This window comes from Triticum dicoccoides, chromosome 5B, assembly GCF_002162155.2.
Source record: "Triticum dicoccoides isolate Atlit2015 ecotype Zavitan chromosome 5B, WEW_v2.0, whole genome shotgun sequence".
NCBI lineage: Eukaryota > Viridiplantae > Streptophyta > Magnoliopsida > Poales > Poaceae > Triticum > Triticum dicoccoides.
In genome coordinates this window covers 697178544-697205107 of record NC_041389.1, presented here as the reverse complement: position 1 = coordinate 697205107, position 26564 = coordinate 697178544, and the positions used below count along the sequence as shown (strand labels likewise).

Here is a 26564-nt window from a genome sequence, read left to right as displayed (position 1 = left end):
TTGCGCTTCTCAGCCTCATTGTAGGCAAGCACACACTTATCAGCCAAAAGCTTCATGCGTTCTCGAGAGCCCTGAGCTTCTTGGCGTTTCTTCAGAAAAGCTTCTTTAAGCTCATTCAGCATGACCTTGAAGTTGCGGACGTCTTGAACACTTAGCTTGGCCACATGCTTCTTGAATTGAGCCTTCTCAAAATCAATCTTGTTTTTGAGCTCAACGATGCGCTGAGCGAGAGCTAGCTCAGAAGCAATGGCGCCATTGAAGGCGACGCTGAGGCCAATTGGAAGCTGTAAGTCTTCAAAGCTGACGTTGGGGTGTCAAACCACTCATCAATGAAGTTGTGAATGATGGCCACATCAAATAGAGGCAAGTTGCTGAAGATTTCAGCTTCTTCCTTGCTCTTGATCAGCTGCTCAAGGGCATCATCAGCAAGATCTTCATCACTTGATAGATCAATGGGTTCTTCACGCAGAATTGCGACAGGAGTCAAGACTCTTGGATCAGATGGTCTAACAAGCTGCTTTTTCTTGTCCGTTCTCTTGGAGACACGGGACATATCTTCAGATTGCACACTGGCTTCAGGAGGTGCAGTGGCTAGTGGCTTCGCACGCAAAGTCTTCGGAGGTGCAGCTGAGGTTGAAGCCTTTGACTTCTTTTGCTTCTGCGGTTTCGGAGGAGAAGCAGGGGCTTCATCAGAGTCAGCACCATTGTCAGAATGATCTACTCTGGCGCCTTGGACCATGATGTAGGTGATGAGGCCGTCAAGGTTGGCGTAGGGGCCAATGACATTGGGATTGGCTTCACGGGAGCCATCAGCACAGGGAGCAGAGGGACCTGGGTTGAAGTCCAAACCCAAGGACTTCTTGTTCTTCTTGGCCGAAGCCACTGCAAACTGATAATTGCGCTTGAAGAGCGAATCGTCATGACACCATAGTAGTGAAGTGAGATCTGCGTTCGCTGGCTGTGGCCCACCGACCATACAAGGATAGAAGCCTTGTTCAATGGCTTCAGCTCGGCTCTTGGGTTGAAGCCCTCGATAGAGGATATCACCCAAAGGTCTCTTGATGGCATTCTTCTCTGCATATTCCTTTGTGACAAACCTGTACCTGAACCACTCCTCAGCCCAATAGCATCGAATCCATTGGATTCGCGTCTTTCTCTGATGATAGTTCTCTTCAGGGTCAGTCTTGTACAGTTCAGCTAAATCATCAGGCAGATCTTTAGATGTCCCTTCTCTGCGCTGTCTGCCACCCTTCCTTGCTGATTTTTCTGTTGCCATGAACTTCAAGCTGAAAGGCTTCAAAACATCCAAAGGCTTCAGAGATTTGCGCTTGCTGGTCAAGCAGGAACTGGCTTCAGGAGAATTGATATGATGCTGTAAGTATTCTGCAAACGAATGCAGACTATGAGAACCAAGGGATTCTCCCACGGACATGTACCTGTGACAGCATTAGAGATGCGAGGGAAGGGGAAGAGGTTATATGCATTCTCAGAAGATTTTGAAGATAAATCAGTTTGAAGACATTGACCTCATGTTGCGAAGACATTCACTTATATAGGTGAGTTGGTTCCAGATTTGTACCAATCCGTGAATAAGTACAAGTGAGGAATCAAACTAGAAGAGATCTAAGTGAATCGACTAAGTAGTATGAGATGCAGATGGAATAGATCTAGCTTTGAATAGACAGGAACTACTTTCGGTAAACAGGATGAATCTTGAAGATCAAAAAGGTGATAAAAATTGAGTTTTAATTACCGCACGAAGAACTGCTAGATGGAGGAATAGGAGACCGAGCAGTTCAGCCCACCGTGCCCTAACTTGGCGACGGAGGACACCTACGGCGACGGCGGAGAGGACGATGTCCGCGGCCGGCGTGAGGACGGCGTCGGAGAAGCCGCGACAGCTGAGCGCTTCGTCGCCGGCGTCGTCGCGAGCTAGCGGTGGCGCTAGGGTTTTGACGGAGGTGGAGAGGTGGAAGAAGTATTTCTTTACCGCGGGGGGACAGGTATTTATAAGTAGGTGAGAGACACAGCGCAATTACGCTGGTGCCCCTGGCGGTTCACATCTGAGGGGCACGTGGCAAGCATGCAACACACTCTGGGTTGTCCCACGTTCCCACGCCCGCCAGGCATGTCGGAGAGTTGTTCCGGCTTCTCCGGATTTCAACAGTAAAGATAAGCCATTTAAAACAGATTTAATGTTTGTCTCTTTGCCTTCTGCTAACTAGGACGCAGAGAAGACATTCGACTGTTTCAATAGAATGCATATGATTTGGATAGATAGAGTTGAGATAGGAAGCATAGAGAGGTTAGGGTCCGATCACATTCACTTAGTTCAAAAGATTCAAATTTTGAAGACACAGCTATAAGTGAATGCTGTAGAGGACAAAACACTAGTATTTATATCAGAAACCAATCAAATCATCATAGTGCAGAAAGTCATGAAGACAAATTGAAACTGAAGACAAACCAAACGCGAAGTCATTGCAATATAACGCCTTGAGTGAAACACTTCAAACAAGAAAAGTTGGTGGTGGCGTTACCCACCGTATAGGAAGTATTAGACCCAGACACGGCGCACAATTATCGTGGCGCTCCGAAGTCAAATTCCATGTTAATGTATTCACACTCAGAGTGTAAATCTTCATTAATTGAAGATATACCTTACTTTGTGTGTTATACATCTAAGTCATCAACATGCATAAGTGTTAGGATGTGTGCCTGATTACAGGACATTAGAGGATTCTAAGATATTTAGCTCACACCGTAACTTGCAAAACCTTTTCTCATCCAAGGGCTTTGTGAAGATATCTGCCAGTTGCTCTTCAGTGTTGACGTGAATGATATCGATATCTTTCTTCATAACATGATCTCTGAGAGAGTGATGACGAATTTCAATGTGCTTTATCTTCGAATGTTGGACTGGATTGTTAGCTATTTTGATGGCACTCTCGTTGTCGCAGAAGAGAGGTACTTGTGTCAGGTTGATGCCATAATCCTTGAGAGTTTGCTTCATCCATAGAAGCTGAGCACAACAGGATCCAGCAGCAATGTATTCAGATTCAGCAGTTGAGAGTGATACATAGTTCTGCTTCTTCGAAGACCAACAGACAAGTAATCGACCAAGAAAATGACATATGCCAGATGTAGACTTGCGATCCACCTTGTCACCAGCATAATCAGCATCCGAGAATCCAACCAAATCGAATCTTGAGCCCTTGGGATACCATAATCCGAGTGTTGGGGTGTAAGCCAAATATCGAAGAATTCGCTTCACAGCTAAGTGATGCGATTCCTTTGGTGCCGCTTGGTATCGGGCATACATGCAAACACTAAGCATAATATCTGACCTAGATGCACATAAATAAAGCAAAGAACCAATCATGGAGCGATATACCTTTTGATCGAACTCTTTACCATTGTCGTCGGGACCAAGATGGTGTTTGGCTGGCATTGGCGTCGTGTAGCCTTTGCAGTCTTCCATTCCAAACTTCTTCAGACAATCTTTGAGGTATTTCTCTTGAGATATGAAGATGCCATTCCTCTGCTGACGAATTTGAAGACCAAGGAAGAACTTCAGCTCACCCATCATGGACATTTGATATTGCTCTTGCATCATGTACCCAAACTCATCACTATACTTCTGGTTGGTGCAGCCGAAGATTATGTCATCCACATATATTTGGCACACAAACAGTTCACCATCATATGTCTTCGTGAAGAGAGTGGGATCGAGGGATCCAGGTTTGAAGCCTTTACTCTTCAGGAAGTCTTTGATTGTATCATACCAGGCACGAGGGGCTTGTTTGAGGCCATACAGTGCCTTGTTTAGCTTGTACACCATATCAGGATGTTTTGGATCTTCAAAGACAGGTGGTTGAGCGACATATACTTCTTCTTCAATCTTGCCATTGAGAAATGCACTCTTTACATCCATTTGATATAGCAAGATATTGTGATGATTAGCATAGGCTAGCAGTATGCGAATAGCTTCAAGCCTAGCCACAGGAGCAAATGTTTCGTCGAAGTCAATTCCTTCAACTTGAGTGTAACCTTGAGCCACAAGACGAGCTTTGTTTCTGACGACTTGACCATGCTCATCTTGCTTGTTTCGATATATCCATTTTGTTCCAATAATGTTATGCTTGCGTGGATCAGGTCGCTTGACAAGTTCCCAGACATTATTCAGTTTGAACTGTTGAAGTTCTTGCATGGCTTGAATCCATTCAGGTTCCATAAAAGCTTCAGCAACTTTCTTGGGTTCTGATATTGACACAAATGAAAAGTGCCCACAGAAGTTTGCTAGTTGTGTTGCTCTTGATCGAGTGAGCGGACCAGGTGCATTGATGCTGTCAATTATCTTCTCTATTTGAACTTCATTTGCAACACGTGGATGAACAGGACGAAGATTTTGCTCTGGCTGGTCATTGTCATCACTGGGAGGATTGTCTTCGGACTGAGCATTGTCTTCAGGTTGATTTGGTGCAGAGATGATAAGTTCCTCTTCAGGTTGTGCTTCAGAGGGCATGATTTCACCAGTTCCCATCAGCTTGATTGCCTCGTTTGAAGGAGCTTCATCAAGTGTGCTTGGCAGTATCTCTCTTTGTGAACCATTGGTTTCATCAAATTTCACATTCACAGTTTCAACGATTTTGTAGAGATAAAGGTTGAAGACTCTGTAGTAGTGTGAATCCTTTCCATAGCCAAGCATGAAGCCTTCATGAGCCTTGGGTGCAAATTTTGACTTGTGATGGGGATCCTTGATCCAGCATCTTGCTCCAAATACTCTGAAGTAACTGACGTTTGGCTTCTTGCCAGTAAGTAGCTCATATGATGTTTTGTTCAGAAGCTTATGAATGTACACACGATTGATGATGTGACATGCTGTATCAATAGCTTCAGGCCAGAACTTTCTTGGTGTCTTGTACTCATCTAGCATTGTTTGAGCCATCTCAATGAGGGTTCTGTTCTTGCGCTCAACGATGCCATTTTGCTGAGGTGTGTATGGAGCTGAGAACTCATGAGTGATTCTCATTGTATCCAGATACAGATCAAGTCCAGTGTTCTTGAATTCAGTGCCATTGTCGCTTCTGATGTGCTTGATCTTCACACCATAATTGTTCATTGCTCGATTTGCAAAGCGCCTGAAGACATCTTGCACTTCAGTCTTGTAAAGAATTATATGAACCCATGTTTATCTTGAGTAGTCATCAACAATGACGAAGCCATAGAGACAGGCAATTGTTGTGAGGGTGGAGTAGTGAGTAGGTCCGAATAAGTCCATGTGTAACAGCTCGAAGGGTTGAGATGTTGTCATGATTGTCTTCGAGTTGTGCTTTGCCCTTGTCATCTTTCCAGCTTCACAGGCACCACACAGATGATCCTTCTTGAACTTGACATCTTCGATGCCTATGACATGCTTCTTCTTGACGAGTGAGTGTAAGTTCCTCATGCCAGCATGTCCCAGCCTTTGATGCCAGAGCCAGCATTCTGAAGCTTTTGTGAGAAGACATACGGCAAGCTGTGGACCTGCTGAGAAATCTACCATGTATAGATCATCTTTTCGATACCCTTCAAAGACTAGAGATTTGTCAGATTCCATTAGTACAAGGCAACGATATTTTCCAAATATCACAATCATGTTCAAGTCACAAAGCATTGAGACAGACATTAAGTTGAAACCAAGGGATTCAACAAGCATCACTTTATCCATGTGTTGATCCTTTGAGATTGCAACTCTACCTAGACCCAATACTTTGCTTTTACCAGTGTCAGCAAATGTGATGTGACTCTTGTCGGATGGACGTAAGGTTGAGTCCATGAGAAGACTTCGATCACCAGTCATATGATTTGTGCATCCACTGTCCATAATCCATTCTGAAGCTTTTGGTGATGTACCCTACAGTGCAGTTAGGAGGATAGGCTTCACACAAGTGTTGTGAAGCATATGCATTTGATACATATAGGGACAGTCACAGCTTATAACAAGGTTAGGACATAGTTTGACTGATAAGAAATTCAGATGTGAAGCATATAGAGTGATATTTTAACGTGTGTCCTCAGTGAGTTTTAGGTCCCCAACAATAGTATCGGACGCCATTGATTGCTGGCTGGAGACCGTTTTCTGCAAAAGAGAGTTAGTTCTTTTTTGCCACCCACATCTTCAGTGGGGGCTTAGAAGCAATGAGTCTAAGTGCAGCATCTGAGAATTTTGGCTTTGGAGCCCTAGCAAATAGCCTTGCAGGAGATGAATGATACTCATATGAATAAGCAGAAAAGTTCTTAGTCCTATGAACATAGCGGTTCGAAGATACACGCTCATATTCATAAGTCTGAGTATGATTTCCCTGCAAAACATTGGCGTTAGGGTGACTCATGTGAGTCCTGTATCTGTATGAAGCCTTTGGGCCACATGAAGCTATTGGTCTGGGGTTTGTCTTCTTCCTTGGTGGTGTCATGACGACATTCACAGGAAGATTCTCAATGTACTGCTTAGGTACCCAGATCTTCTTCATAGGTGGTCCATTCCTGCAGTTAGTACCAATGTATCTGGCAAACACTTCACCATTCTGATTTTTGAACAGCTTATAGTTTGCATCAAAGGATTCATCAATGATAATAGGATTAGCACAGGTAAAGCCAGATAAGGTAGATGGATCTACTGAAGGTTCCTTTGCAGCAACCCATGTGGTTTTGGGGTACTGCTCAGGCTTTCAGTACGAGCCATCAACATTCATTTTCCTTTCGAACCCAACACCCTCCTTCTTAGGGTTTCGGTTCAGAATCTGCTTTTTGAGGACATCGTAGAGAGTCTGATGTCCCTTCAAATTTTTGTACATCCCTGTTTCAAGCAATGTCTTCAACATAGCATTTTCATCAGCAACAGCAGTGGTATCCTCCGCAGAGGGGTTAGTAACCACATCAGTAGGTGAAGACAATGAAACAGTAGCAGCAGTGGAACATTCAGCAACAGATGTAGCATTGTCACGCTCAATGCATTTTAGACATGGTGGTTCGAATCCTTCCTGAGCGGAACTGATCTGTTGGGCGCGAAGTGATTCATTCACCTTTTGAAGATCTTCATGAGCCGCTCTCAATTTCTCAAGCTCTTGTTTCCTTTGAAGATAATCATAGGAGAGCCTTTCATAAGTAGTTGAGAGTGATTCATGACGACCTTCAAGTTCTTGGTACTTAGCATGATGATTTTTTATGTCATCAACTAAGGACTGTGAACGTGTCATTTCAGCGTCCAACATGTCATCGCTTTTGTCTAACAGTTTTTGAGTATGTTCCATAGCCTTTTGTTGTTCAGTTGCAATTTTAGCAAGTGTTTTGTAGCTGGGTTTGGATTCACAATCAGAGTCATCTTCACTTCAAGTTTGAAAGTAAGCATCGCGTGATTTTACCTTGGCACCGCGTGCCATGAAGCAGTAGGTGGGAGTAGGATCGTCTTCGTCATTAGCTTCAGCGTTGGTGTGGAAGTCATTGGCTTCAGTGTTGAAGATGGACTTGGCAGCATAGGCTGTGGCTAGAGCCAAGAACTTGCAACGCCAGGGTCAGACTCCTCTCCAGACTCCACCTTCGCTTCCTCTGAAGCAGACTCCTCCTCTGAATCCATTTCCTTGCCAACAAAAGCACGAGCCTTGCCAGATGAGCTCTTCTTGTATGATGAAGACTTGGAAGAAGACTTAGAAGACTTTGAGGATTTCTTCTTCTTCTTGTCATCGGAATCATATTCCTTGCTTTTCTTCTTCTTCTTCTCATTGTTCCACTGTGGACACTCAGATATGTAGTGACCAGGTTTCTTGCACTTGTGGCAGGTTCTCTTCTTGTGATCATGTGTGGAAGCTTCATCATTCCTTGAGCTAGATCATGAAGATTTTCTGAAGCCCTTCTTCTTTGTGAATTTCTGGAACTTCTTCACAAGCATAGCAAGTTCCCTTCCAATATCTTCAGGATCTTCAGAACTGCATTCAGATTCTTCTTCAGATGAGGCAACAACTTTTGCCTTCAAAGCACGAGTTCGGCCATAGCTTGGACCATAGATATCTCTTTTCTCAGATAGCTGGAACTCATGTGTGTTGAGCCTCTCAAGTATATCAGACGGATCGAGTGTCTTGAAGTCAGGACGTTCTTGTATCATGAGAGCAAGGGTGTCAAAGGAGCTGTCAAGTGATCTCAGCAGTGTCTTGACGATTTCATGCTTGGTGATCTTAGTTGCGCCAAGAGCTTGAAGTTCATTTGTGATATCAGTGAGGCGATCAAACGTGAGCTAGACATTCTCATTGTCGTTTCTCTTGAAGCGGTTGAAGAGGTTGCGAAGAACACTGATTCTTTGATCTCTCTGGGTTGAGACGCCTTCTTGACCTTGGATAGCCAGTCCCAGACTAGCTTCGACGTTTCCAGAGCACTCACACGGCCATACTGTCCTTTGGTCAGATGACCACAGATGATGTTCTTTGCAGTAGAGTCCAGTTGAATGAACTTCTTGACATCAGTGGGGGTGACACCTTCACCAGTTTTGGGAACGCCATTCTTGATGACATACCAGAGGTCGACATCAATGGCTTCAAGATGCATGCGCATCTTATTCTTCCAGTAGGGATATTCAGTTCCATCGAACACGGGGCAAGCAGCGGAAACCTTGATTATCCCTGCAGTCGACATAGCTGAAACTCCAGGTGGTTAAACCGAATCACACAGAACAAGGGAGTACCTTGCTCTGATACCAATTGAAAGTGCTAGTATCGACTAGAGGGGGGGGGGGTGAATAGGCGATTTTTATGAAAGTCTTCAAAACTTGGAAGTTTCGAAGACAAACAACAGAAACAACCTAGTTGATATGCAGTGGAAGATAAACTAGCCTAAACAAGCCATAGTCAAGTATGTAATGATATGAAAGTACAGGACTATAGCAGTTAGGTAGTAAGGATCAGTATGGAAGATGGTATGAAGCCAATCAACAATAGTAGTCAAGCAATGAAGTCAAACAGATAAACAGATAGGCAATGACTTCACGAAGACAAACTAAAGTAAGGTTGGGAAGGGATAGAACCAGTTGCTTGTTGAAGACACAGGATTTGTTGGACCAGTTCCAGTTGCTGTGACAACTGTACGTCTGGTTAGGGAGGCTGAGATTTAACTCAGAAGACCGCGTCTTCACCTTATTCCCCTTGAGCTAAGGACATCCAGTCCTCGCCCAATCACTCTGGTAAGTCTTCAAGGGAGACTTCCAAACCTTCACAGACTTCGTTCACCGGCAATCCACAATGACTCTTGGATGCTCAGAACGCGACGCCTAACCGGTTGGAGGATTCACAGTCCTCAAGTGTAATAAGTCTTCAGGTCACACAGACAGAAAGACTTCAGTGATGCCTAACACTCTTTGGCTCTGGGTGTTTGGGCTTTATCCTCGCAAGGATTTCTCTCTCTCAAATGCTTCGAGGTGGGTTGCTCTCAAACGACAAAAGCCGTGCACTAACTCTGAGCAGCCACCAATATATGGTGTAGGGGGTGGGCTATTTATAGCCACTAGGCAACCCGACCTGATTTGTCCAAAATGACCCTGGGTCACTAAGGAACTGACACGTGTTCCAACGGTCAGATTTCAAACACACACGGCAACTTTACTTGGGCTACAAGCAAAGCTGACTCATCCAGCTCTGGATAAGATTTGCTCTCATTGTCTTCGCTCGAAGACATAGGATTTGGGTTGAGCATCACTTCAGTCACTCTGACTTAGTTCACTTGAACCCCACTTAACAGTACGGTGGTTCCTATGACTCAACAAAGAAGGAAAGGAAACGACGAAACCACACAGTCTTCGCGCTCCATTGTCTTCACGTAATGTCTTCTCATGTCATAGTCTTCAATGTGAATATCTTCTCATACCACCATTGTCTTCAATGTCTTCATACATTTTTAGGGGTCATCTCCGGTAGGTAAACCGAATCAATGAGGGACACTACCTGCGTTATCCTGCAATTCTCACAAACGCATTAGTCCCTCAACCAACTTTGTCGTCAATACTCCAAAACCAACTAGGGGTGGCACTAGATGCACTTACAGCACCGCTCCTGTGCTGTCATATTCCTTGCAATAATTTTTGCTTCTCTCATGGAATAATTGTAACTCATGAATCCTCCCCATAGGTGGCTCACACGTGGACCGTATACGTGGGCTTCCTTCCCTTGGCTTGTCGGCGAACCATATGACCCCGATCCACCTATGAGATATCCCGTTTCACCAGCTAATGAACTTTCCGGATCCATAGATTCACCCTGATCTGTTAATGTCCCCACGGTTGGCGCCATCTGTCGAGGGATTAACCTTGATCTTAACAGCCCACTAGGAGTACGTGCAATTTGTAGTCGAGGGGACGTCATGTGAGGAGTCCAATGGGTCTTGGACACATAACATAAAGGTGCACGATATACCCAATTTCAGGCCTCCAAGATGGATACAACCACTACTTCTTGACTTGCTTCTTATATATGTGGAAAAATAGAGGATTGCAATATTGAAGGGTACTCGCCAAGTCAAGGAAACTCGGCGAGTTCTAATGATGATGGAGGTGATTTCGACAGGAAGTGCTGGAAATTGTCTACGTGTTGTAGGTTAAGCTAGGCGGAAGGAGCGGACCCCCTTCTACAGTGCCGCTGGTGCCCCTTATATAGCTTACTTGCTGAATTCTAATGATGATTGAGTTGATTTAGATGGGAAGCGCCGAAAATCGTCTACATGGTGTAGACTAAACTAACCGGAAAGAGCGGATCCCCCTCTATGGTGCCCCTATGCCTCTTATGTAGCTTCGGTTATGGAAAACTCCATGTCGGTGCATGAGTGCGTACAAGGATGGGAGTTAGACTTGGTGCTTGTTTATAACATGTATCATTCATTCCTATGTTTCTTGGAGTGTTTTCCTTGCTGGTGTAATGTGACGGAAAGTCTCCTCCATAGGCGATGGCACTTCTCCTTAGGTCGGTGTGCTGTCCTTGGACCTTGGAATGGGGTGGGGGGCATCGGAGTGGCGATGAGGGCCAGGCCGTAGATAAATTGACTTATCATCGGCAGAAAGACACGGCAAAACAAGCCGAGTATGGTAACAAGCACCATGAGTGCACTACCAGACACCTCCAGCAAGCCACCGAGGAGAAGCGCATGAGAGGCCGAACCACCGCAAGACGCCACCAAGGCCGTCGATGACAAGCAAACACGTGCCACCTAAACCATCGGGGTTCATCGTACCATCCCTACCAAACGGCCATCGGAGAGGACCCTCTGCCCTCTCGCTCCGGATCGAGGAGCGCAGACCCTGCCGGCAAGGAGATAGGACAAAGGGAAGACGCCATCACGTGAAAAAGATAGGTGCAAACGAGGACACTAGACGCCAGAACAGGCGTGGTGCCAATTGGAGGTCCAAACCATCTCAAACGCGCCACCGTGACCGAAAGATACCTACACTCATGAGTGACGCCCCAAGAGGGTCACAACGCAAAGCGTTGCTGCCACCATGTCCAGCGGAGTGTCCATGGGATTTTACCCCGTGCGTCCCCCCGGGTGGGGGGTGGGGGTAGACAAGGCGGCTCCCTTTAGAGGGACACGACACTCGCAGACATCGCCGCCGCTGCCGAGGCACTAAGCTGACGTGTGGCCCTTCCCGCACACCTCGTCGAGGTACTCAGCTAGCGGACCCACCACGATGAACCGAGGACTCTATATTAGGATCAAGGCTTGGCCGTCGCCGAGGATGACAGTTTTGCTGCCCTGCCGCTGCTCCCCAAACTGCCAAGGAGAGCACCCAATACCATCGCCGCGGCGCTCGCCGGAGAGATGACTGCGCAGTCCACCATGCCACACCACACGGGTGCTCAAACTACCCCATGCCACCATGAAGCGGTCGGGGTCACCGCCTTGCAACCGGGAGCCTAACCACGACCAACAACGTTGGGAGCGGCACCACTACGCTTGCATTTGGACACCTTCCATCATCGAGTAGGCGACTCCTCGCCGGGGCGGATTTACCAGGCCTAGCCTTCAGATCACCAAGGGGGAGGAGGGCGAGCACCTCAGCCTCATCCCGTAGAAGCAACCTCATTGCCGTGTTCTCCAAGCCGAGGCTCTCTTCTAGGACGGATCCGCGAGGAGCTTCCCCATGACGTCTAGGGCACCGCACCAAACACCCCCTTCCGCTCAAATGAGAGGAACCACTGCCAGTGATCTGGGGAGAGGGAGAGGAAGAAGGGAAGCCTACTGCTGCTCTGGGCTTTGCCGACCGGCAGCGGCGATGGGAGGGGTGGAGGGTGGAGATCAAGTGGGGGTGGCGGGGTTCACCTCCCGTGCCACCTAGGAGGACAATATGGGGCTGAGCCAAGTTTTAGTCAAGATTTTCTTCCATTGCTACGAAATAGCTAAATGTCATGTACAAGTACACATGACCGGTGAGTCTTGTTAATGTGTTGGGTGAAACCTAGAGCTATGGGATATCCTCAAACTTCATTTTTCTCATTAGGTTTCTGAACAAAGACTTGTTGCTCTTGCTTGGAAGATGGAGAGTGCAGGAGTGCAGCTCCCTCCAACGCGAGGGGCAGAACGGGCATTTCCCCCTCCATGGCCCCCCTTTCCTCCCTTCCTTCCTTTGTAGCCATCGCGAGTCTGTCCAGTTGTTTCCCTTTCCCCACCTCGCCTCATTTGTCGGCTAAAATACCCATCGCCACCACCTGCCGTCTCTCCCCTGGATTGAATCCCCCAAAACCCTACCGTGAAATTCGCCTGGATCGCCGGGAGAACGGAGCCCTAGGAGGCCTGCTTGCAGCTTGGCGGACTTGCGGTAGTGACTGGCTGATGCGGGGCTCCGCAGATGGCCGAGGGCCGGCGCTACTGGATCGTGCCACAGTTAGGTTGCCGCCTTCGGATTTTTCGTTTTTTTTGGTTGGTTAGGTTTGATCCGCCCGGTACTTGGCGTTGGTCAATGCCTCTTGGTCTTTGTTTCGATTTGTTTCCGCCCAACACCTTCCTTGCGTGCGGGGATGGGTTTAGTGGGCGTCGAAGATGGCGTTCGGCTGTCGCGGAATTTGGAGGTCATGGATTTGTTTCGCGCGAAGTGATTCGCCACCATAATTCTGTGTTTCCACGGCGGAGATTTTGGTCGTTTGGGGGGCTGCGGAAAAGGTGGAGACCTCAGTTTGGTGGCTGGGCGCGTGAGTGTCCTGGGAGTGGAACCACCCGGTGGCCGGAGCTGAAGTAACCGGCAACTTGCTTTGGGTTTCAGTGTTCTGCAGATGAATCTCGGTCACCCTGTGGTTCTTTGAGCTGCGCTTCCTTTATCTGTGTGAACATACCCCATACATGATCCTTCTGTGTTTGGGTGTGGACCAAAATCAGTATCTGAATTTTAAAAGTTGGAGTGCTAGTCACTTAGGTGTTTGGAACCACTAATAGTTACGAGGTTTTCTGGGGGAAATCAGGGCTCTAGAGATGTCTCCACATGAACCTGAAATATGAAATTGAATTTTGCAAGTGAATTTTGATGATGACACATGCTTTATTCTGTGTAGATTGGCAAGCAACAATGATAACATTTTCTTTTGAATGTTTTTAAATTCCACTTTTATATGACTAATTCTCAACTTTGTTCAATTGTCTAACTCTATATTTCATTGACTTCTAAACAGACATGGAGCAGATACTGAAGGAGGCTCAAACCCGATGGTTACGCCCTACTGAGATTTGCGAAATACTTAAGAATTACAGGAATTTTCATATAGCTCCAGAGCCACCAAATATGCCTGCAAGTATGACCCCTATTTGCTGTTCAAAACTCTTGTTATTTGATTATTTGTTTTTAGTTTTCAAAATTAACTTATGTTTTGGGCGAATATATACCAAAGCAATATTGTGTAACTTGGGAACTGGCATTGATTTGATAGCTTGCACAACACTGAGAATATAAGTTCCATTGAAACTGTGAGAACAGAAAATAAGGTTTTGTGATGTTTTTCAGTTTTAATCTAGTCAAATATTGATGTCAGGTGTAAACTTAGCACATCCTTGTAGCCCTGCATACTTTTTAATGCCATATAGCAATACAAAATTATGATGCAATCCTTACTGTAACTAGTTTGAACCACATGGTTAAGCGTCTGGATCCACCATGATCTTTCTCCTGGTATCAGGATTGAACGGTTGCTATGTGATCAGGCACCTTCTTATGCCAAGGGCCATGTCTTGTCCCCTTGCGCAATGGTATTCTTTATGATTTTGGTTATACCTTATTAGTGCCTTTAGATTGATGCCATTTTGCCTTTGGACCAGCCATGCCATTGATTTGAAGATTCTATTTTACTAATATCTCCATGCTTGTAATGACACGTACTATTTGGAGCCTATATATTATTAAAGTAAACATGCACATGAGCTGACAAAGTGTCTCCCAGTCATGTTAAGGTCTAATTGTATCTCACTAATATTTGTATCTCTGATTGTAGGTGGTTCACTTTTCTTGTTTGATCGGAAGGTATTGAGATTGTTTAGGAAGGATGGTCATAATTGGAGGAAGAAAAAGAATGGAACGACTGTCAAAGAAGCCCATGAAAGATTAACAGTAAGTAAAGTTGAATGTTACTCGTACTTATTTCTGTGACATCTTGCAGTATTTTTCTAAGGGTTCCTAGTCATACTGCATCGCTTGTCTACAGAGTCAAATTAACTGATATTTCCTTATAAATCTAGTCTGGAAGCATCGATGTGCTTCATTGCTACTATGCTCATGGGGAAGATAATATAAACTTCCAGAGGAGGAGCTATTGGATGCTGGAGGAGTAAGTGAAATACTTTTGGTGATCCATTCTGCTTTTGTAATATTGCAAAGTTCGCAGTTGCTGAATAGCTCATGGCATGTCTATCGTATATGTTTGTATGGGGCCTACATGAATGCACGTGAACTTAGAAATACCACACTACATTTGTATTTAAGCTATCCTACCTTTGCTTTTGCAGGGACTATATGCACATTGTCCTTGTACATTATCTCGAAGTCAAGGTTACACCTAATCCTTCTATGGTTGCAACGTTGTTAGCTACTTGTTTACCTTATCCTTATGTCTGGACAACACTTTAGGTGCTACATGTAAATTATATTGCTTCGATGGCATGATTGGTCTTCATATACTGTTCCTTTTGTGATACTAAATTAGTAATCACACTTGTAGTTTTAGTTTGGGATCATAGTTGCTATACCGCCTATAAGGAGCACTGATTTGATTGTTACTAGCCCTGGTGGTTGATGAGTTTGATTCTTATGAAAAACCAGGAATTAGGCAATTGTACATAAGAAACTGTTTCAGTGCTGTGATATGTTAAGTGATCGATCCTTGATTAGGTAGCCTTGTCAGAAATTGTTAATAATGCTGTTGATAACAGGATAAAAATGTAAAATAAGTGCAGAACTTCGAGTGAAATTAACTAAAAGGGTTAAGAAATTGGACTCCATGTTTGTTAGAATATTGTGCGTTTATACTTGCATATGTCCCAGTAGCACATTGTGTGAAAACTATCTCATGATAAACTGGCTAATCTGAACATGTTAAACTGATTTGTCGCCTATTTTGGAAACTCTCTGTTTACGTTGGTCTTAGAAGTAAATTTGTCTTGTTTCTTTGCTTACAATTTTTACTTTGCCTACTTACTTTTACTATCCTGGGTTTAAAGTCTGAGTTTTAGTCGTTGTTGCCTCATTCGCTGTGAACAAAAGCTTTCCTGCAATAAGCCGCTTAAAGTTCCATTTTCTTTGTATGTGGATATGAACATCAGGCTGGCTGGTAGGACTAGGGTTCCTACCGGCTCTACTCCTTAGGTTATAAGGGCAGAACAGCGGAGGTCAGGGGCGAGGACGCGCGCTCCGGCGTGTCGGCGCCGTCGCGAGGGAGGAGGAGGGCGGCGGCGATTAGGGCAGGAGGCGGCTAGGGTTCCGGCTCCTCTGGAGCCGGGCAATAGGGATAGAAATATCTTTATTGCTTAATCTCGAAAAGGTGTCTTACAACTAATATTTATAACCTCAAAACGAATAGCTTAAGATAACTTGTGGGCCAAGCCCCTAACTACTGTCCAGTGGGCCTCCTCCGGTTATATGTTAAACCGGTCATAACATCTCTCCCCGCCTGCACAAACAGCTCATCCTCGAGCTGAAAGTCTGGATAGTGGTGGCGGAAGTCATCACGTGGCTCCCAAGTAGCCTCCTCCACCGGAAGGCCCGCCCACTGGATCAAGACGAACCACACCCCACGACGGAGTTGCGCTTTCAACACCTTCTCTGGCTCCAGAAGAAGACGTCCGTTGGCGGTCGGAGGAAGCGCGGGTGGAGCCGCCGGTGGCTCTCCACGAAAAGGCTTGAGCAGCCCCACATGAAACACGTCGTGGATGCGAGCGCCGGCCGGTAGCTGCAGGCGATAGGCCATCTGCCCGATGCGCTCCAAGACGGTGAAGGGCCCAGCGTAGCGAGGACCGAGCTTGTGCTTCGCGCGCGGGTCGAGTGACTGCGTAGAGCGGTGGAGAAGACGCAGCCACACCCAATCACTCACCGTGAACTCCGCCTCGCGATGGTGGTCGTCGTAGTAATGCTTCGCCAGCTGCTGGGCCTGAAGGAGACGCTGACGGACCTCAGCAAGCATCTCGTCACGGGCGCGAATAAGGTCGCCCGCGGCCTCCCCGTAGCCGGGTCCACCGGCAAGATAGGCGGAGGCGGCCGACCGAAGACCACCTCAAATGGTGTCGCGCGCAGGGCGGAGTGATGGGAGGTGTTGTAGCGGTACTCCGCCCATGTGAGCCAATCCACCCAAGCACGAGGCCGATCACCTGTAACACAGCGTAAATACATGGCAATCACCTTGTTAACCACCTCAGATTGGCCGTCCGTCTGGGGGTGAAAGGCCGTGCTGAAGCGGAGCTTGACTCCCGCCATCCTGAAGAGGTCGCGCCAGACATGGACCGTGAACACCGTGTCGCGATAACCGTCGATCGAAGAAGGGAAACCGTGCAGACGGACGATACCGTCGAAGAAGGCACGGGCCACGGACGCGGCGGTGTAGGGATGCCCCAGCGCGATGAAGTGAGCATACTTAGAAAAGCGGTCGACCACCGTGAGAATGACCGATTTGCCGCCCACCTTGGGAAGGCCCTCGATGAAGTCCATGGAGATATCCGCCCAGACCTGAGATGGCACGTCCAAGGGTTGAAGAAGACCAGCCGGCCGTAACGTCTCCGTCTTGTTGTGCTGGCACGTCGTGCAAGAACGCACCCAATCATGGACCAGGGCGCGATTACCAGGAATGTAGAAGTCGGCGCAGAGATGATGGAGGGTTTTCTGCACACCCTCATGGCCAGCCGAGTGGGCTAGCAGCAAGACTTGGTGACGGAGATCATCATGCGCCGGAATGAAGACACGGTGCCCATGGACGAGCAGGCCATCGGCAAAGCGCCAAGGCTCCTCCAGGTCGCCGGCAGCCAGCTGCTGCTGCAGGAGGACCGCGTCGGCAGCGGTCGCCGTGGCCCGGCGAATGTCGTCGAAGAGGCCGAAAGTCGGCCCTAAGCGGATGCACAACGCCGTCCCCTCGGAGTCGCCGGTGACGGAGTCGAGGTCGGCGTCGCGGCGGGACAAGGCATCGGCCACGGTGTTAAGACGATCCGGGCGATACTCGATGGAGAAGTCGAAGCCGAAGAGCTTGCTAATCCACTGGTGCTGCGGCACGGTCGAGAGCCTCTGGTCCAGCAAGAACTTGAGGCTGTAGTGGTCCGTGCGAATTTGGAAAGACCGGCCCCACAGATAGGGCCGCCAATGGCGCACCGCCTGCACCAAGCCAATGAGCTCCCGCTCGTACGCCGCAAGCTTGAGATGGCGCGGGGCGAAGGGCCGGCTGAAGAAGGCGAGAGGGCCATCGCCCTGATGAAGCACGGCGCCGAACCCTGCACCCGAGGCGTCACAGTCCACCACGAACGGGCGGTCGAAGTCTGGCATCTGAAGAACGGGCCCCGTCGTGAGGGCCCCCTTGAGGGCCTCAAATGCTGTCGTCGCCTCCTCGTCCCAAGCGAAGGCGTCGCGGCGCAACAATCGCGTGAGTGGCGAAGCGATGAGGCCGAACTCCCGGATGAACTTACGGTAGTATCCGGCGAGGCCGAGAAACCCGCGAAGAGCCAGCAGAGACTGCGGCGTCGGCCAGGCGGCGACGGCGGCCACCTTGTCGGCGTCCATAGCAACCCAGTCGGCCGAGATGACGTGGCCCAGGTAGGCAATCGAAGGCGTCCAGAACGAGCACTTCGAGCTCTTAAGATGAAGATGATGCGCCCGAAGCTCGTTGAAGACGATGGCGACGTGCTGGAGGTGCTCTGCCCAAGACGCACTGTACATCAGAATATCATCAAAGAAAACGAGCACAAACTGATGCAAGTAGGGCCGGAGGACGTCGTTCATCAGAGCCTGGAAGGTCGCCGGGGCGTTGGTGAGGCCAAAGGGCATCACCAAGAACTCGAAGTGGCCGTGGTGAGTCGGAAACGCCGTCTTGGCGATGTCATCCGGGTGCATGCGCACCTGGTCGTACCCCGACGGGAGGTCGAGCTTGGTGAAGAAGCGCGCCCCGTGTAGCTCATCGAGGAGCTCATCGACCACCGGAATAGGGAATTTGTCCTTAAGTGTGACAGCATTAAGGGCACGGTAGTCGATGCAGAAACGCCATGTGCCGTCCGACTTGGGGATGAGAAGCACTGGCGCGGTAAACGGCGAGGTGGAGAGCCTGATGATGCCCGTCGCAAGCATGAGCGCACACCGCCGCTCCAACTCATCCTTCTGCAACTGCGGATAGCGGTAAGGACGGACCGCCACCGGCGCCGAGCCCGGCAGAAGGTGTATACGGTGATCATATGCCCGGGCGGGCGGAAGCCCCTGTGGCTCGGTGAAGAGGTCGTCGTGCTGCTGTAGAAGGCTCTCCAAGAGTGGGTGCTCGGCCTCGGCGGTGGTCGCGGCCAGCTGAAGTGGTGGTGCGGGTGCGGCACCCCCAATGTCGTCCCACCGAATGCGGCGGCCCAACCGCCAGAAGGTCATCGTCAGCGCGTCGAAGTCCCAGAGAATGGGACCAAGAGTGCGCAAGAAGTCGACCCGAGGATGAAGTCGAAGCAGCCCAAGTCGATGCTGGCGCAGGTGATGGTGAAGTGCTCGTCGCCGATAGTGATGGGCACGTCGCGGGCGAGCCCGTGGCAGCGTAGACGGTCGCCATTAGCGACAGTGACCCGCAACCGCTCCCCGCCGGTCGGCTGTAATGCAAGGCGCCGCATGGTGGTCTCCGGCAGGAAATTATGCGTGGAACCTGTGTCCAGGAGGGCCACCAGGCGCTCGCCATGGATCATGACCGGTAAGAGCATCGTCCGTTCATCACGGATGCCGGCCAGCGGGTGAAGCGAAACAACAATGGCGGTGGCCGGGGCGGGCGCAGGTGCCGGTGCGGGCTCCACGAGGGCTGGGGCGCCGAGACCATCCTCCGGGGTGTCATCCTCGGTCTCGTCCGTCGTCTCCAAGTAGAAGAGGCGCGGGCAGACATGGCCCGGTGCATAGGGCGCGTCGCAGTTGAAGCACAGGCCCAAGCGCCGGCGTTCAAGCTGCTCCGCCTGAGTAAGGCTAGGGCTGGGCGGGGGCGGTGGTGGCACCTGCACGGTTGCAGCCGGAAGGGACGGCGCGGCGGGGGACGGCCATTGCGGGCCCTGGGCGGCGGCTGGCGGCGCGGGTGGCGCCGCGAGTGCCGGCGTCGGCCACTATGGCCAAGGCGGCGTCGAAGCCGCCAGTGAGGGGAGCGCCGGATAGCCCCCGGTGATGGCCGCGGGAACGGAGTACCACGGCAGTGCAGGCTGCGCGGGCACGGCCGGATGGATCGGCGGGGGCGGCCCGTATGGGCTAGCCAAGTAGAGGCGGATGCCCTGGACCGCGACGACCAGGTCGTTGAGCACGCCGGCCATGGCCTCCGGCGTAAACTGCTGCGGCACGGGGGGTGGCGACGGCGGCGAGTTCTGGACGGGGGGTTGCGGCTGGCCCTGGCCTGGCGTTGTGCCGGGTGCGGGGGAGATCGGCGCCGACAGCGAGGCTGTGGCGCCCGGCGAGGAAGCGGCGGCGGTGGTGGAGTTGGTGGCAGCGGCGGTGGGGGAGTTGGCGGGCAGCGGTGGTGGTGGTGGTGGTGGCGACGGGTTTGGTGGCGGCGAGGACATGGTCGAAACCCGGGTACCTGATACCAAATTGGTAGGACTAGGGTTCCTACCGGCTCTACTCCTTAGGTTATAAGGGCAGAACAGCAGAGGTCGGGGGCGAGGACGCGCGCTCCGGCGTGTCGGCGCCGTCGCGAGGGAGGAGGAGGGCGGCGGCGATTAGGGCAGGAGGCGGCTAGGGTTCCGGCTCCTCTGGGGCCGGGCAATAGTGATAGAAATATCTTTATTGCTTAATCTCGAAAAGGTGTCTTACAACTAATATTTATAACCTCAAAAAAAAACCGAATAGCCTAAGATAACTTGTGGGCCAAGCCCCTAACTACTGCCTAGTGGGCCTCCTCCGGTTATATGTTAAACCGGTCATAACACTGGCAAATCAAGTTCTCGTACTAGGGGGCATGATAACATGCTACAAGGGGCATACAAATTCTAGCAGGGAAAAATAATAGGAAATTGGAATTTTAGGGGGGAAATGCTACCCCATAATTCTGCAATGACATTGTCAGAGTTCAAAGAGCATAGCCAATCTTAACATGTTTGTTTTTCCAGCCTTTTGGTTACCTAGTGTTGTTAAAGTATGAATCTGTGGTACTCCCTCCGATCCATAACAAGTGTCGCAGTTCTGCGACACTTGTTATGGGTGGGAGGGAGTATTATATATCCACTTTGCACAGATTAATATTTGCAACTTTTATAGTTATTTTTTCAGGATGGCGTGTATTTATTTTCTTTGATTAGTCGTAGTAATAGTGTTTCCTATTACATTGTTGGTTCTTGCCATCCCAGCAGACTTATTTTGTATGTTATTTTGCACACTGTGATTAATTGCATCTGCTTGACTTCCATGCTACTGATATTAATACTATTATTGTCTTCATCCTAAAATATATACTATTATTGTCCAACTTCAATTTGGTTACAGTACTCACTTGTGAAACTACTGAATTTCAGCTTCCAAGTGGTAATGATGGTACGAGTACTGAATGTCTTCAGCTTCCAAGTGCTATTGATGGCACAACTACTGAATTTCAGCTTCCAAGTGCTACTGATAGTACATTTGCTACAGTGGACAGTTTTGAACAAAACAATAAACTTTTGGGGGAAGCCATTAATTTCCCCGTCCTGAAAACTCAATCATCTAATCTTTCTGATATGCTGAAGGACAGCTTTAAGAGAAGTGATAGTTTTGCTAGATGGATGAGCAAAGAACTTGCTGAAGTAGATGATTCCCAAGTTAAGTCCAGTTCTGGATTGTACCGGAACAGTGAAGATGCTGACAATATCATTGGAGCATCGAGGCATGATCAGTTGGATTGGTTTACTCTGGACCCAATGGTTGCACAAGATCAGCTGTTTAGTATAACTGAATTTTTTCCAAGCTGGACATATGCAGGTTCAAAGACTAGGGTATGTCTTCTTACACTTATCCTTTATGCTTCTAAAGCTTGAAAGTCTTAGGAGTGCCATACGAAATAGAACTGTCCTGGTGTCTGAGTGAATTAGTGTTCTTTAACTGCTTACAAAATTTCTTGTGTCCTGCAGGTTCTTGTTACTGGTAGTTTCCTAACTTCTGACAAAGTTATAAAGCTCAAGTGGTCGTGCATGTTTGGAGAAGTCGAAGTTCCAGCAGATATTTTAGCAGACGGGACTCTCAGGTGTTATTCTCCCCCGCACAAACCTGGCAGGGTCCCTTTTTATGTGACTTGCTCCAACAAGTTAGCCTGCAGTGAAGTACGAGAGTTTGAATATCGACCAAGTGATTCTCAATACATGGATGCTCCAAGTCCACATGGTGCTACAAACAAAATATATCTCCAGGCGCGTCTTGATGAATTATTGTCTTTGGGACAAGATGAGCAAGACAAGTTCCAGGCAGCTCTATCTGGCCCCAAAAAGGAGTTGATTGATTTGAACAAGAAGATAACCTCATTGATGACAGACAATGATCCGTGGTCTGAATTGCTAAAGTTCGCTGATGATAATCAGCTAGCCCCTGATGATAGGCAGGATCAGTTTGTTGAAAGCAGTATAAAAGAAAAGCTGCATATCTGGCTTCTCCATAAAGCAGGAGGTGGTGGCAAAGATCCCAGTGTGTTAGATGAGGAAGGGCAGGGCGTTCTTCATCTGGCAGCTGCTCTAGGATATGATTGGGTGATAAGGCCGACAATAACTGCTGGTGTAAGCATAAATTTCAGAGATGTTCATGGATGGACTGCACTTCACTGGGCAGCATTTTGTGGCAGGTAAGTTCTTCTGTGGGTGATAGTTTTTGTTTGTACATACATACATACATATATATGTAGTACTAAACTTGTTTGCCCTGTTCTGCAGAGAGCGGACAGTTGTTGCTCTTATAGCATTAGGTGCGGCTCCTGGAGCTTTGACTGATCCAAGGCCTGATTTCCCTTCAGGACGCACGCCAGCTGATCTTGCGTCGTTCAATGGGCACAAGGGAATTTCTGGTTTCCTGGCAGAGTTTTCTTTAACAAGCCATCTTCAAACCCTCAACCTGAAGGAAGCCATGGGGAGCAATGCATCAGAGATATCTGGTCTACCTGGTATTGGAGATGTTACCGGAAGAATTGCCTCACCATCGGCAGGTCAAGGTCTTCAGGCTGGATTGATGGGAGATTCACTAGGTGCTGTGCGGAATGCTGCCCAAGCTGCTGCTCGGATATTTCAAGTTTTCAGAGTGCAGTCCTTCCAGAGAAAGCAAGCAGTTCAGTATGAGGATGACAATGGTGTGATATCATATGAACGTGCCATGTCACTCTTGTCTTATAAACCATCTAAACCAGGACAATTCGATCCCATGCATGCTGCTGCAGCACGAATACAAAATAAATTCCGTGGATGGAAGGGAAGAAAAGAATTTCTGCTTATTAGACAGCGAATTGTCAAGATCCAGGTATGTATATCAAGTATATGACAATTAATCAAATGGTTTTGTTTCAATTCTGAACGCTCCAGATTAATACTGAATGAGTACACCAACACACTTAATATTTTTTCTACTAAATTTTGCAATACTAAAATCAACTATCACCATATCGTTCACAAATTTATGTAAAGGTACAGAGTGAAACATGAGCTATATATTTTTTTTCGACTAATCTAGTATCTAGGACAGGATATCATACCATGATGTTTTAACAGTAGTATAAAGCTTTGTCAAGTATCTCTTCTTCTGATGCTATTATTATAATGAACAAATCTTCTCAACCGTGCTATATTGTGTACTGGCTAGGCTCATGTGCGAGGTCACCAAGTGAGCAAGCATTATCGCAAAATAATTTGGTCTATCGGGATAATGGAGAATGTTATATTGCGATGGAGGCAGCAAGGAGCTGGGTTACGCGGGTTTCGGTCTACAGAAGGTGCAACAGACAGCAGCACTAGTAGCAGCAGTGTCGATGTAATCCCAGTTAAACCTGCAGAGGATGATTATAACTTCTTGCAAGACGGACGGAAGCAAGCTGAAGAAAGACTGCAGAGAGCTCTTGCCAGAGTGAAGTCCATGGTTCGGTACCCCGAAGCCCGGGACCAAGATCAGAGGATTCTGACTGTCGTAACAAAAATGCAGGAATCCCAGGTAGCATTATGTTTTCCCGCCCTTTTAGCACCAATACAAAAGTTTTAGGGTGATGCTGAACAGTTAGGCATGATGTTTCGTCTCAAAATTAGGCATGCTTTTCTGCCAGAGTTATAGTTTACCCCTCAACTGTAAAACCAGACAAATTGGACCCACAACTATCAAAACTGGAGGCTATTCCAAAGTAGTTTTGGATGGCATGGAGTTTATTTCCAAAGCCACCTCAGAAACCCTGCTTGGTGGAGGTAGTTCCTGGGATGTGATTTATCCGGTTTTGATAAATGAGGATGTGGTTTGATTTAAGTGTTGGAGAGGGGGGGAGTTGAAAAAAAGGAGATGAGAGTTTTGCTCTGTTTTCTTAATGGGATGCTTACTCAATTCTTTGTTGCTAATAATCTGACAGCTTGTGGAGGAAACTTTGCTTGAGGAGTCGACGGAGATGGATGAAGGCTTTTTTGATGAGTGAATTCAAAGAGCTCTGTTATATTATGCAGCAAATTCAAGTATAAAGAGAAAGGGTAACTTCCGACGAGCGAGCGGGGCCGAAGCGGAATGAAATACCTTGAGATGTGATCTGTGCAGAAATAACAAATTCATGGACTTTTGGGATGAATAGTATCATGTGTTGGAAAGCCACATATTTGTCTTTTTTGCACAGCCCTCGTTTCAACTTATTTCGTCCTGAAAATTTACACACATGTGTGTTATGCCTCCATGCATGTCTATTTTTTTTAGAATTTTTTGAAATGTAAAATTATGATTTTTGTTGAATTTTGAATTTTTCAAAAACCAGCCTCCATGGAGGCTGATTTTTTTTGAAAAATCATATATCAAAATTCATACTTTTTGGTTTCATCATGAGAGACCACACCAATGATCATCCATCCAACGACTATGTATTTGGCATCTGGCAGCATAATCAAGCACCGCCTGATCAATCATGCGTAGTACGCGCAGTCTTAAACCAGTGATGGCCGGAGAGCATGCAGCACCAGCGGATGCAGCAGTTGCCTTGTCCTGCATATGCAGCGCAGAGCTAGCTGTGTCAAATGGGCCGAGCCTGGTGGCCAAATTCACTGTTTTGATCCTTTTGAAAGTTGAGCAAGATCTGACCTGCTTTGATAAATATCATTATCCGACTCTTTTTCTACAGTCGTAGTCCTTGACGAGGTTAATGACGGCAGGACTTAAGTGCACAATCATACCTGTTTTACATAAAAAATATCCTGCCGCCAGTGCTTTTGATGATAGTTTGTTACTCCCTCCGTTCCCAAATATAGTGCTTCCTCTATTCCCGTACTTCAACTTGACCATAAATTTGATCAACAAGACCGATTGCGGCGGGAGCAAAAGTTATATCAATGAATTCGTATTCAAAAGAAGTTTTCAATTATATATTTTTTCTTCCACTGTAGTCGGTCTCGTTTATTAAATTTATAATCAAAGTTGAATCTCGAAAAACGCAGACGCAATATATTTTGAAATGAAGGGAGTATATCTTACCGTCATGAAATTTCACGGTAGGGTCTTAACCGTGCTCACAGTTTAGTATTCCATTCGTCCAAAAATATTTGTCATCAAAATAAATAAAAGAGATGTATTTAGATGTATTTTAATTCTTGATACATCTTTGTTTGTCCATTTTAATGACAAATATTTTTGGACAGAGAGTACTGCAGAGCAGCAGTCAGCTATACACTGCACTGCAGTACCATGTGTTTATGAGCTAGAGTTAAAAGCTAGCCATGCGTGTGTGTGGCCTAGAAAAGCACAAAAGGACAAGCTAGGCCATGGATGTGTGACCTAGTAGTAGATAGGCTGGCGCAGCTGGGACAAGACGCGACAGCGGGCAAGGAGTGTATAGCTACAGTTAATTAACTCACTCGAAAAAAAACTCACTCCCAAGTAGGCATGCAGCAGCCATGAGTTTACTTCCTCCGTTTTTGAATAAGTGTACTTCTACTTTTTATTCTAAGTTAAAATTTTAAAATTTTAACCAATTTTACAGAAAAGAGTAGTATATGCCATCAAATTGGTATATTATAAAACTACATTTCAAAAGAATCTAGCGATACTAATTTAGTGACATAAATGCTACTACGGTTCCTATATAGTTAGTCAAAGTTGTACATTTTGATTTAGGACAAAAGTTAGATGTACACTTATTCACGGACATAGGGAGTACTAGCCATGCATGTATGCGTAGCCGGCCAGTCTTCAAGAACCTACCAGCCAGGACCATGGCGGTAGGTTTACATAGCCTACCGCCGAAGGGCCTGACGGTAGTATATTTTTAACATTAAATGTATGTGACGGCGCGGTTAAGTGCTATCGCCATTGACCTTGGCGGTAAATTGTGTAACCTCACCGTCAAAGACTACGGTGATAAAAGAAAAGCTTAGATCGTGATATTTTTTAAAATCGGGTCTAGATCTTGCTCAACTTTTGCAAAAAAGTCAGAACAACGAATTTGGCCGCGCCTGGTCGTCCAGTCGGGTCGAGTCGGACTCCCCAAGGTAGTCTAGAAGCCCGCAGCTTCGGTTAAGTTAAAAACTCGAGCGCGACTATTCCTCCCTAGTCCCCACATTGACACACGTTGCGCACACACGTACGCAGGCCGCCCGGAGCACGTCTTCCTGTCTCCTCCGCTTCGCTGCGAGTGCGAGGGGAGGAAATATTTCGTGTTTTGACCCTTTTGTGGTACAAAATCGGGATTTGACCCATGTTTGAATTTTTT

General features: G+C 47.5%; 1 pseudogene; it reads left to right on the top strand.

The window, feature by feature from the left end:
• LOC119312731 overlaps window positions 1-24523 on the top strand; it is a 39569-nt pseudogene extending 15046 nt beyond the window's left edge.
• The last annotated feature ends 2041 nt before the right edge of the window (window positions 24524-26564 follow it).